This window comes from Kogia breviceps, chromosome 12 (assembly GCF_026419965.1).
Source record: "Kogia breviceps isolate mKogBre1 chromosome 12, mKogBre1 haplotype 1, whole genome shotgun sequence".
Taxonomy (NCBI): domain Eukaryota; kingdom Metazoa; phylum Chordata; class Mammalia; order Artiodactyla; family Physeteridae; genus Kogia; species Kogia breviceps.
In genome coordinates, this window is record NC_081321.1 from 89,065,274 (window position 1) to 89,077,346 (window position 12,073).

Here is a 12,073-nt window from a genome sequence, read left to right on the forward strand (position 1 = left end):
CAACACTTTTAACACTGCTGAAGGATGCAAAACTAAACATGTAGTCCAAACCAACTCCTGTTTCTTTCTTAGGGCTGTTAGTCTTCTGTGTGACATAAAAAAGAAATAAAACAGAAAAACCTAGGCAGACAAAAAGCATTCAGGATACGTGACAGGGGGCTGTTCAAGGGCTCCTACCAGATCTGGGTCATCTCCAGCAACAGGGTACCTCCCGTTGGGAGACTGTGCACTGGCAGAGACCTGACGTTTGTTCATGATTCTTACCTCAAGCAGAGGAAGTATCCAAAGCCGGGGAGCACCTTTGATTCCCTCTGTCTTTGAAGTCTATGTGCTTTCCACTTGAGGCTTGAACTCAGCTGCTGCAAAGGCAAGATAATTCAGTCTAAATCATCTAGGGGTGGATTTTTTAAAAAGCCTCTTTCAAAATGTGACACATAATTGCTTCACTTCAATTACCCAATGACTTGAATGAACACTTCATTCTCTACCTAGATGAGAAAATAATGCCACCTATGCAATAATTATCTCCCTAACACACACACACACACAAACTTGTGAAATTTTTTTTTTTTTTTTTTTTTTTTTTGTGGTACGCGGGCCTCTCACTGTTGTGGCCTCTCCCGTTGCGGAGCGCAGGCTCCGGACGTGCAGGCTCAGCGGCCATGGCTCACGGGCCCAGCTGCTCCGCGGCATGTGGGATCTTCCCGGACCGGGACACGAACCCGTATCCCCTGCATCGGCAGGAGGACTCTCAACCACTGCGCCACCAGGGAAGCCCAAACTTGTGAAATTTTTATGGCTACTTCACCAGAATGCTTAAGCTAAGAATTCCAATGTATTGAAAAAGGTGTTAAATTTTATTGAATTGGAAAAGGAAGAACTTGCCTTTCTGGGATAGGAAGTCGGTTTCCCTCGGTCAGGGTGCCTGCAGTTGGTGGTGCCACTACTGCCCTTTTGGACTTTTGGTGGATCAGATTCATTCTGAAAGCGTGAGGCTTGATAGCCACGCCGACTTAGCTACCATCTTTATCTTTCAGCGTAGGACCACAGACGGCATCTCTAAGTGTCTTCTCCTTTTTAGGTTATTAATGACTTCCTCTCCCAGAATTCCTTTGAAATCAGTTTAGGTGGGTTCATCAACTATTATGGAACTTGATGTCTTTAGTCTCTAAATGCCATCCCAACTCCCATCTCCCATGTTTTAGTCATTGAACTTTAGATGGCCAGGGATCTGATTACATGAAGTATCTAAGGTCTTAAATTTACAATTTAAGATAGGGTGATCAACTTCCTGGTTTTCCCAGGATGTAGGATTTTCGGTACTAATACCAGGAGAGTTCAGGGAAACTAGTTAGAACAACAGGTATGTTTGCTTGGCATTGGCTATACTTCAGACAGCTTTTCAGGTTTCTCATCTAGCGTACCTCCAATTATATGTACCTGTTTAACCTCAGTTTTCTTAAGGGTAAAGTGGGGATAAAATAAGTATCTACCTTGATAGGTGCTGGTGGAAAAAAGATACAGATAACTGTCTTAGTCTGTTTGGGCTGCTATCAAACTATCACAGGCCAGTCTAAACTTAGCTAAATGTATAAGCCAAGATGACATAGCTTATAAACAGCAGATTTATTGCCCATTGTTCTGGAAGCTGGGAAGTCCAAGATCAAGGAGCCAGCATGGTCACATCTTGGTTAGGACCCTTGTCCTGATTCATAGCCAGATCCACTAGCTGTGTCCTCACATAGTGGAAGGAGCTAGGGATCTCTCTGGGGCCTCTTTTACAAGGCATTAATCCCCCAAACCCCACCTACTAATACCATCACCTTTGGGGTTAAAATTGCAGCATATGAATTTTGAAGGGACACAAACATTCAGACCATAGCAATAACCTAGGAGAGTGTGCTTTTAAACTGTAAAGTGCTATAAAATCTTTATTCATTAGTATGTGGCCATATCAATGGTGATAGGAGCCTGAAGACACTCTCCTCATAGAATCATTTATTGTCAGTCATCTCAGTCATCACAGATTAATTCATTCATTAAATCCACAAATACTGGGCACCTACAAAGTACAAGTTCCTCTTCAGTAAAAAAGACAGAATTCACATCCACATGGAGTTTATCGTCTAGAAGATGGAGATATAAAATAAACAAACAACAAGACAAACCAAAATGTGTAGATTATCACGTGCTATGAAGGAAATAAGGGAATGTAGTTGATGGGGTGGTCTTGTAATTGGTAGGGTGATGTAACTGGGGGAGAAGTGCTTCTTCTGTTAGGATGGTCCAGGAAGGCTTCTCTGAGGAGGTATATCTGAGCTGAGATCTGAGCAGTAGAAGCCAGGCAGGCAAAGCCCTGAAGGAAATAGGGTGGAGGGAACAGCAAAGGTGGGCCAGTGTGTCTGGAATGTAGCAAGAGTAGAAATAACGATATTAGACCTCTAAATGGCTGCATCAGGTGGGTAGCTGGAGTTCCCGGGAGAGGTCAGCAGGAAATATGAATTTCCAAGTCATCATGCTAGAGGTGGAATTAAAGCCACAGAAGTGGTGAGATCATCTGAGGCAGTTTCCCATGGTTCTTGTGCTACAGGAGGGGTGTGGGATAATTTCAGGTGATACACAGATAAACACTTGATGTTGTATTGTGATTATTTTTAATGTATTAGAAAAAAACACCCCAGAACCAGACATGGAAGAAGATGAATGACATGACACAGCACGTGGAAGAAAATTCATAAAGTACATCTAAATATTTATGTCCTTTCCTCTGAGTCTTCCCTGGGTGGCAGCATCACCTTCTCTCCTCTTCTCTCTCTGTGTCTCTGACTCATCTCTCCTCCCCAGAGCAGCTTCTTACCTCTACCTTCCTCCCCTGCTCCCCCACTCCTCTCCCACCCCCTTTTCTTTGCTCTGTCAGAAATAGCTCTCGCCCAGCCTCCTGTTTCCATCTCATACTCATTAACCAGCTGCATAAGAATCTGCTCGACTTAAAAGGAAGCTGAAAATTGTAAAATAACAGTATTTTTTTCTGATGTAAATATTAATTTTTCTTTTTGGCACAAAAGACCTGAAAGTCCAACCACATCTTGGTGAAAATTCGTCATTGTTGTGTACTTGGGACTTTTGGCACAGGATTTCAGGAGAGATCTTGGGAAGGGTGGCCTGGATGAAGGAGAGGGGAGAGGATTTAAAATGGCAGAAGGGAACCCCATCCTGCAGTCCTTGAGAGTTCTGGCCTCACATGGACCTGCACTGCCCACCCCAACTCTGGGATCTTGGGCAATTTACTTCTTTCCTTTGGGTTTCAGAGAATCTTCTGTAAAAGTGGGGATCACATTTACTTTGAAGAGTCATTATAAAAATTAAACTAAGTGAACTAGCACATATTAAATTTTTCCTACAGTGTCAATAAATTAGATGCATTATTACTTGTATTTCCCCATTACTATTTTCAATGAATAATTTAAAAGATATTTTAAACAACTGTACAAAGTTTAATTTTCATGATATTTACTTTTTACATTTACCCTCTATTTGGAAATTAACAAAACCTTTCCCTTTATATAGCTTTCCCTTTCAAACAAATTCACATACACTTTAAGATTTGGGTTGACTTATGGCGAAAAATAATTAGTACAGCTCATGTGGGACACAGGATAATTTTGGGAAAACGTGCTCAGATAACTGAAGTTTAAGAAACAAAGACAGAAGAAGAGATTACAGCTGGTCTGTTTTATTTTATTTGAAAGCGGCCTTAGAAATCAACTCAAGCCTTACTTTCTGTTCAAGGAATTGTTTTCGGGTAAATTTGCCAAATTTGTCATTAAAAACAACAAAAGCTAGCAGCACTATGTCCAGTTGCGTTATTTATTTTAGTTTTTCAGATTTAACTAAAGATTTGCTGGGAACTCCTACTTATCCAGCCTACCCACGAAGACAATCTAGAATGCAAGATTAATTATTTCACTTATTAACGGCTGACAGTACATTAGTCTCTGCAGATCAAGGTGCACCTTTAATTAATACTCCAAAAGAAAAATTATAATCAACTAGCTAGAATCTTCATTAAAGAAAGATGTCAAGATACAGGAATGGAGCATCCTAGTTCTTGGTTTCTAGAATGTCTGGGCTATTCCTGTATAGAAAGATGCTATCTGTATATAAGACTTTTTCTGAGCTTGGAAACAAATTGTTATTTTTTGTGGGAGTCCAAAGTGCGAGGGATCAGGGATTCTGTGTATACGGGGTGGGGTGAGCCAGATAAAGCAGTTTTAGGGCAAAAGATACTGTGAGTTCCCATCCCTAACCATCCCCTAACATTTTGTGTGGATGAAATCTGGTTAAAAGGAAACCCTGAAGAGGGATATAAGAGGTAGAGAAAAATAAGAGCTAACATTTATTGAATGTTTGTTATGCTCTGGGCATCATCTGTATCTGAACTCATTAAATCCCCACCAAGGGCTTCCCCGGTGGCACAGTGGTTGAGAGATCCCACGTGCTGCGGAGTGGCTGGGTCCGTGAGCCATGGCCGCTGAGCCTGCGCGTCCAGAGCCCGGGCTCCACAACCGGAGAGGCCACAACAGTGAGAGGCCCACGTACCGCAAAAAAAAAAAAAAAAAAAATCCCCACCAAGACTGTGTAATAATATTATCTCCATTTTATAGATGAGGAAACCGAGAGGTTAAGTAATTTTGCCTAAGTTTAGGCATCACAGCTAGCTTGTGGAACCAGGATTCAGGACCCAGGTGTTCCATTTCTGGGAGTCTACGAACCACTATGGTTAAGATTACTTTTATGGTTAAGTTACCTCTGGGAGGCTCTTAACCACTATGCTAAGCTGCCTTTTTTAGGAAGGTCACAAAAGGGCAACCCACAGTCTAGGGGATGTGGAAGGTGAGGAGAGAGAAGGATGTTGTCGGTAGGCAACACATCTGGTTTTCTGAGCTGCTAATTGTATCTGAGTAACATAGATATATGTATTTGTTTGAAATTGCTAGTTTATTACTGACCAGAGGAAACTGCCTGGAATTAGTGTGGCTCTTGAGAGAGAGGAGTGATTCTACAGTTCGCTCCGGAAGGGCTAGGGAGACATCTGGCAGAATCCCCTATTGCCTGGCAGCATTTCTCCCTCTCTTCCCAGCTCGGTCCCAGGCCATACTCCCCTGATGTCTGTGTGATGACATTTCCGGCTGGACACTGATGACTGACTCAGACCATGGCCTCTCCCACCAATCACACTCTGGAATGGTTTATGGCAGTGACTCCCTCCTGGTTTTGAAAAATAAACAACCCCACTTACCCACTGAACCTTCACTTATTGTTGGTTATTTAAAAGGGAGTTGTTTTTTATTTTTTGCAGTTCAAAGTGAATTTAAATTCATGCTAAAATTTAAATGTACTTTCATATAACTTTTATGAGACATGAGAAATATTGTGGAACCAAGCAAACAAGATAGTGTGATACATCTCTGAAATGTCTGAGAATCACTGGTGTGAGCCCAATTCCACCAGACAAGGATTTCTCTACCTTGGTGCTATTGATATTTTGGTCATATCATTCTTTGATTTAGGGGGCTGTCCTGTGTATTGTAGGATGTTTAGCAGCATCCCTGGTCTATACCCTGATGTTAGCACCACCCTCTCTTACCTGAGTGGTAACAAAAATGTCTCTGGACTATGCCAAATGTTCCTCGATAGGCCTTTATTGAGAACCGAGAAAATAAAGCATATTAAAGTATTCTATCTAGCTCTTGCAGTAGAAAATGTCACTCTTTCTAAGGATCAGATTCTAGTATTCCTAATAATACTTTTGTTAATTACCCAATAAATATGTGAATAACATTCTCTTGGTAAAAGATTCAAACAATACTGAAGTTTACAGATCAAACTGTGAAAACCCTTAATGTCCCCCACCTACTTTGTCCCTATCTCCTGTGCGCCTCCTCTTAGTTTGCTTTCCAAGGATACTTTTATTTCTTTCTTTCAATACATTCCAGACATCTTCATTTGGTCCATGGATAGAGTCTTAATCATTTCAACAACTACTGAAGATTTTTTTTTCTAACTTGTATGGTTCTAATTTCAACTCACAACATTTTTAAAAGCCCATTTCAACTTCTCACCAAGCACAGCTACCTCAAAAGTCTTTTCTAAGTGTTAGAAAAACCCAGAACAACCACAGCAAGAACACACGGTATAAACCAGTGGTTCCCAAAGTGTGGTTTCATAGTAGCATCACCTGGAAATCATTAGAAATGCAAATTCTCAAGCTCCGGTCCAGACTTGCTAAATTAGAAACTCTGGAGGAGATGGGATTCAACAGTCTGTTTTTTTTTTTGCGGTATGCGGGCCTCCCACCGCCGCGGCCCCTCCCGCCGCGGAGCACAGGCTCCGGACGCACAGGCCCAGCGGCCACGGCCCACGGGCCCAGCCGCTCCGCGGCACGTGGGATCCCCCCGGACCAGGGCACGAACCCGCGTCCCCCGCACCGGCAGGCGGACCCTCAACCACTGCGCCACCAGGGAAGCCCAACAGTCTGTGTTTTAAAAAGCCCTCCAGGTAATTCTGAGACGCCCTAAAGGGCAAGAACTATTGGTATGTAGATTAAAGCTCAAGATTCAAGAAAATGGATTGGATTTGTAAGAAAACACCGAAACTAAGGCCAACCTTACTTTCTCTGGTAGAGACAGAACTCAGAGATAAGCATGGATATCTTTATGTTATTCTGAATCTTGCTTGACCAGTCCTCACATTGGAGCTGGGGGTTGAGTGTTGTTGAAGATGGATAAGACCTGCCTTTTCCCCTTGAGAAACTTGTAACCTAGGATTGGAGAAAGCCTGGTGCACAAATAATTGCACTATGATGGGATGGTTAACATTGAAAAGGATGTTCCAAGTGCTCTCAGTGCAAAAGGAAGGAGCAACACATTCTGCTTAAAAGAAGGGTAGGGGGCTTCCCTGGTGGCGCAGTGGTTGAGAGTCCACCTGCCGATGCAGGAGACGTGGGTTCGTGCCCCGGTCCGGGAAGATCCCACATGCCGCGGAGTGGCTGGGCCCGTGAGCCATGGCTGCTGAGCCTGTGCTCCACAACGGGAGAGGCCACAGCAGTGAGAGGCCTGCGTACTGCAAAAAAAAAAGAAGAAGAAGAAGAAGAAGAAGAATAGGAAAGGTTTCCAGGTAGAAGGATAAGCATGTGTAAAAGCACAGAGGCAAACTGACTTGGTGCAAGAGGATATAAAGGGGAGGGGGAGAGGCTTTTTGGAGTAGTGCAGTGTGAGTAGTCTTCAGGGATCACTGGGCAGACTGAAGAAAGAGGTTTCTAGCTAGATTATAAAGGGTTTTTGTCATGCACCAAAATTTGATTTACATTCAGAAAACTAGGAAACTCAACAATAAGAAAACAAACAGCCTAATTAAAAGTGGGCAGAAGATCTGAACAGACACCTCACCAGAGAAGATATATAGATGGCATACAAGCATATGAAAAGATGCTTGGCATTGCCATTAGAAATTGCAAATTAAAACAATGACATACAACTATACACCTCTTAGAATGGCTAAATTTAAAAAAAAACCTGACAATACAAACTGATGGTGAGGATACAAAGCAGTAGGAGCTCTCATTCATTGCTGATGGGAATGAAAAATGTTTTCCACTTTGGAAAAGTTTGGTACTTTCTTACAAAACTAAACCTAGTCTTACCATATGACATAGCAGTAGTATTCCTAGGTGTTTCTCCTACTGATATGAAAACTTAGGTCCACATAAAAACCTGCACACACACAAATGTTTCTAGCAGCTTTACACATAATTGCCCCCAAATGGAAGCAACCAAGATGTCCTTCAATAGATGAATGAATAAACTGTGGTACATCCATACAGTGGAATGCTATCTGGCATTAAAAAGAAATGAGCTATGAAGCCACAAAAAGACATGGATTAATTTTACATGCATATTGCTAAGTGAAAGAAGCATGTCATGAACCCATAAAATGCTACATACATAATTGATTCCAATTATATGATATTCTGGAAAAAAGCAAAACTCAAAGAGATGGTAAAGAGGTCAGTGATTTCCAGGGGTTTGTAGTGGTAGAGGAGGTTGAAGCACAAAGGGTATTTTAGGTTGCTGAAAGTATTCTGTCTGATATCATAATGGTGAAACAAGATATTAAGCATTTGTTGAAACCCACAGAACTTTACAGAACAAAGAGTAAACCTTAATATATGTAAAAAAATCACTTAGGAGATTGAGGGATCCTGGATGGTATGCAGAATGTGCCAAAAGAATCGAAATGTAGTACAAATGTGCAAAACAACCTTGCTGAAGTGGGTGGGGGAATAAGGTACTGACTTACATAACTTCAGGAGTGAATGGAGTGTGTAAGACTAAAGGCAACAGGAACTGTTGTTTAAGCACTGTACCCTAGTTAATAATGTCGTTTCCCACAGGGGTATGGGTTCACAATTCTGAAACCACTATACCTGTCCACTGAAATTGAACAATTAAGTAAATGGATGGTAGATGGTGGAGGCCAGAGGTTACAGATGAGCAAGGGAGGAGGCCAGAACTGATCCATGTGGTAATGGATTAGAGTTGAAAACATCAGAATGAACTCATGCCTAGCTTAATACAGACATAGACAGTTACGTACAGAAACAGTATACACCTGTATGTATCTCCTTGCTCTGTCAGCTGAGAAGGGCTAGAAGCAACACCACCCCAATAGCAATGGACACACCTGGCCCCAGATCTTGGCTTCTAATACCATTTTCCAATAAAAAGGAACTAGGGTTCCTTGGGAAAATGGCTGATTCTGGGTTTGGCACAGGATATACACAAAATGACCCTGGAGCATCTTATAGTGCCAGGAAGAAAATGCTAAAAAACGGAACAAAACAAATGAAAAAAAATCCTCAATGATGTCAAATAGCCAACTGAAAGATCTCCCAATGGCCAAAGCTAGAACAATCTGGCAACAAAATAAATGGAGTAGTGTTGGAATATAAGCCAAAGTATAAAATAAATATAAGTCTAAATTGATATAAATAAATGACTTTATAAATAGAGAATAGATAAATCTGTGAAGAAATTAAAATAATTTATATAGATACTCAGCCCCTAAAGAGGTAGGGTATAACTCCTACTCTTTAAGTGTGGGCTGCACAGAGTGATTTTCATCCAAAGGGTACAATGAAAAAAGGAGTAACTTTACAGTGGAGATGCCAAGTGATCTGGGTTAATATCAAATGTGAGGAGTCATCTCGACAGCAGGCACTATCGGTATGATGTAATGACAATGGCGCTTTACTCAGTGGTCTTCTTCCCAGAAGCACATTACCTCAGTCATGATATTTTCATGAGAAAATATCAGACAAATCGCAATTGAGGGACACTATATAAAATACCTGACCAGTACTCCTCAAAACTGTCAAGGTCATAAAAAACAAGGAAAGTCTAAGAAACTGTCACAACCAAGAGGAGCCTAGGAGACATGACTACTTAATGTAATGTGACATCCTGGATGAGATCCTGAACAGAAAGAGGACGTTAGGGAAAACCTGAGAAAATCTCAATAAAGTATGAATTTCAGTTAATAAAGATATCGATATTAATCCATTGATAGTGACAGATGTGTTATACTAATCTAAGATGTTATAATAGGGAAAATTGAGTATGTGGTATATAAGTCTTCACAATAATTCTGTAAGTCTAAAACTGTTCTAAAATAAAACATTTATTTAAAAAACCCTAGAATATAAAAAAAGAATGTATATATGTGTATAACTCAGTCGCTTTGCTGTGCAGCAGAGATGGTACAACATTGTAAATCAATTATACTTCAATTTTTAAAAAAAGCCTACAGAGAACCAAAGAATGGATTCCCAAGGAAGAGTGAGATCACCCTTTTGTAATATTCTATGAAATGGTCCATTAAAAAAAAGAAATATAAATTTCTGAACTCTCTGAAAGTTGCAGTGCCTGTTGCTTGCAGACATTAAAGTGACATCCTGCAGAACAGAAAAACAAATTCTCATGGAGGGAGAGAGTTGAGAGAAGGGGTATATAACATTCTCATGGACCTTTGAGGCTTTGAAGGATTGTCCTCCAGAGTACCTTAAACCTTGGCTGTGCCTTGGAGATGCTCTGGTTCTCTTCCAGGACCCTCCTTCACTCCTGTGGTTGGATTACTTCCTCCATCCCAGTGGTTACACTCTATTGGGCAAAGGATTGAGATAAAGATCCCAGGTGGATTAGTTTTCTATTGTTGTCCTAACAAATTACCACAGGCTTAGTAGTTTAGAACAAAAACCAAAAGGTATTATCTCACTGAATCTTTACAGAATACTTGCCTGATAATATTATTTTTTACTATTTCATTTTTACAGGTTTATGTAGTAGTAAGAGGTACACTGTGGTAGATGGTCTCTAAAGATGGACACCATATTAGCCTTGCACTACTTCCTCCAAGAATATTATTTCAGAGACAAATAAACTTATATCTAAGCTGCTTAGGTCACTGTTATTTCAGATCTCTGTTCGAGTAGCTAAAGCTATATCCTGACTCAGCCTCCAAATATAGCCATTTTCCAGGTTCTGTGATTTCTGTCTCTGAAACATCGTCCCTGCCCATCCTGTGGTCTCCATTCCCACTGTCTTGCCACCAGTTCCTTCTTCTCTCAGTTACCAAAAGAGCCTCCTAACTGGGCTGGTCGCTGGTCTAATGGTTTTCAAGGCAATTCTCCTCCTAGGGGATATTTGGCAAAGTCTGGAGACATCTTTGGTTCTCACAACTGAGGGGGTGTGGTTATACTGGAGTTTTGCTGATAGACATCGGGGATGGCGCTAAATATCCTACAAGGCACAGAACAGTTCTCCACAGCAAAGACTTGTGAGGCCCAAACGTCAACAGTGCTGAGGTTGAGAAATCCTGACCTAATACATCTCCCGTATTCTACCAGTGACAGATTCACACTTCAGATCTGACCCATGCCCCTTGTGGTATACACCTGTCAGACTCACGGCCTCCTATCATCTTCTGAACAGCCTTCCTACATTTGGGGAAATCCGACTATTATAAGTCTCACTTCCTCAAGGAAAGAGTTCAGACCCAAAATTCCAGCCTCCTTTGCAGCCAGGTCTCAGTTTCTTCCCTCAATCAGATGTAGCCCATGAGCCTTTGATTTAGAAGTGAGCAAGGTAAGGAAACAGGCTCTTTTGGAAGCTTGGCATTTTGTTGGTGTAAAAGCATGTGGCATTTGAAGGTGGCAGCCATTCCTCAGCGGTTCCTGGCAGCGGTGACAGCAGCTTCCTCCAGGGTGGGGTAGGGCGGCAGCAGCAATCCCAGTCATGATCGTTTCCTCATCAGGCCAGTTCTTCAGCGTGGTTCTGAGCGTCATTCCCGGAAGCTTAACTCGGAGTCACTTCCCTGGGCTTCCCTAGAATCCCCGCGCTATCCAGTATCCTTTTAATATGCTCTTTTTCTGCTTAGTCAGAGTCAGCCTCTATTGCTCAGAACTAAGAACCCTGATAGATAAAGCCTCCCCTGCTTAAAACTCTTCAGTGGCTTCCCATACACTCTAGAATGTGTTCCAAATCCTTTGCTTAGCTCGAGGCTCTTCTTTATCTGGGATATACCCACCCTGTCCATGTTGAGCCACCGTGTCCACTCTGGCCACATCGAGCCACCCTGGTCCTGTCACCCTTCCTCAATTCCGTATTGCTTTGCCACTCAAGAACCCTCCTGGCACAGCAACCCTTCTCTGCGTACCCCAGCCCCCAGGGCTGTTCTCATCTCTATCATAAACAAGATACTTTTCATGCTCTAACACAAGAGGTGATTCACTTACCTGTAAGTTCTGCACGGGTAGGCACGTGTCTTCTCAGCACCTAGGACAATATCTGGCACAAAGCAGGTGATCAATACATATTTAATGAATGAAGGTCAATGTGGACAACCACTACCACCTATTGGGAGAAACTTTATTCAACTCTTTTATGATTTGGAAAATGGTTATCCTACAAGGATGAAACTTGATGATACTTTCTTCCTCACCTAAGTCATCATCCTC

The 12,073-nt window shown here is 41.8% G+C and overlaps 1 protein-coding gene across 4 annotated transcripts in view; it reads right to left on the reverse strand.

The window, feature by feature from the left end:
• Positions 1–12,073, reverse strand: part of BPIFC (BPI fold containing family C) — a 56,218-nt gene that overhangs the window by 42,878 nt on the left and 1,267 nt on the right. For 2 of the 4 annotated variants that reach the window (XM_059080393.2, XM_067010056.1), the window contains exons 2-4: positions 11,852–11,903; positions 10,119–10,217; positions 265–359 (exon numbers count right to left, since the gene is read on the reverse strand). The gene's annotated coding sequence lies outside the window, so the exon portion shown is untranslated. Of the gene's footprint in view, positions 1–264; positions 360–2,066; positions 2,127–10,118; positions 10,218–11,851; positions 11,904–12,073 lie in introns of those variants that run through there. The other 2 variants (XM_067010058.1, XM_067010055.1) reach the window with 2 other exon arrangements.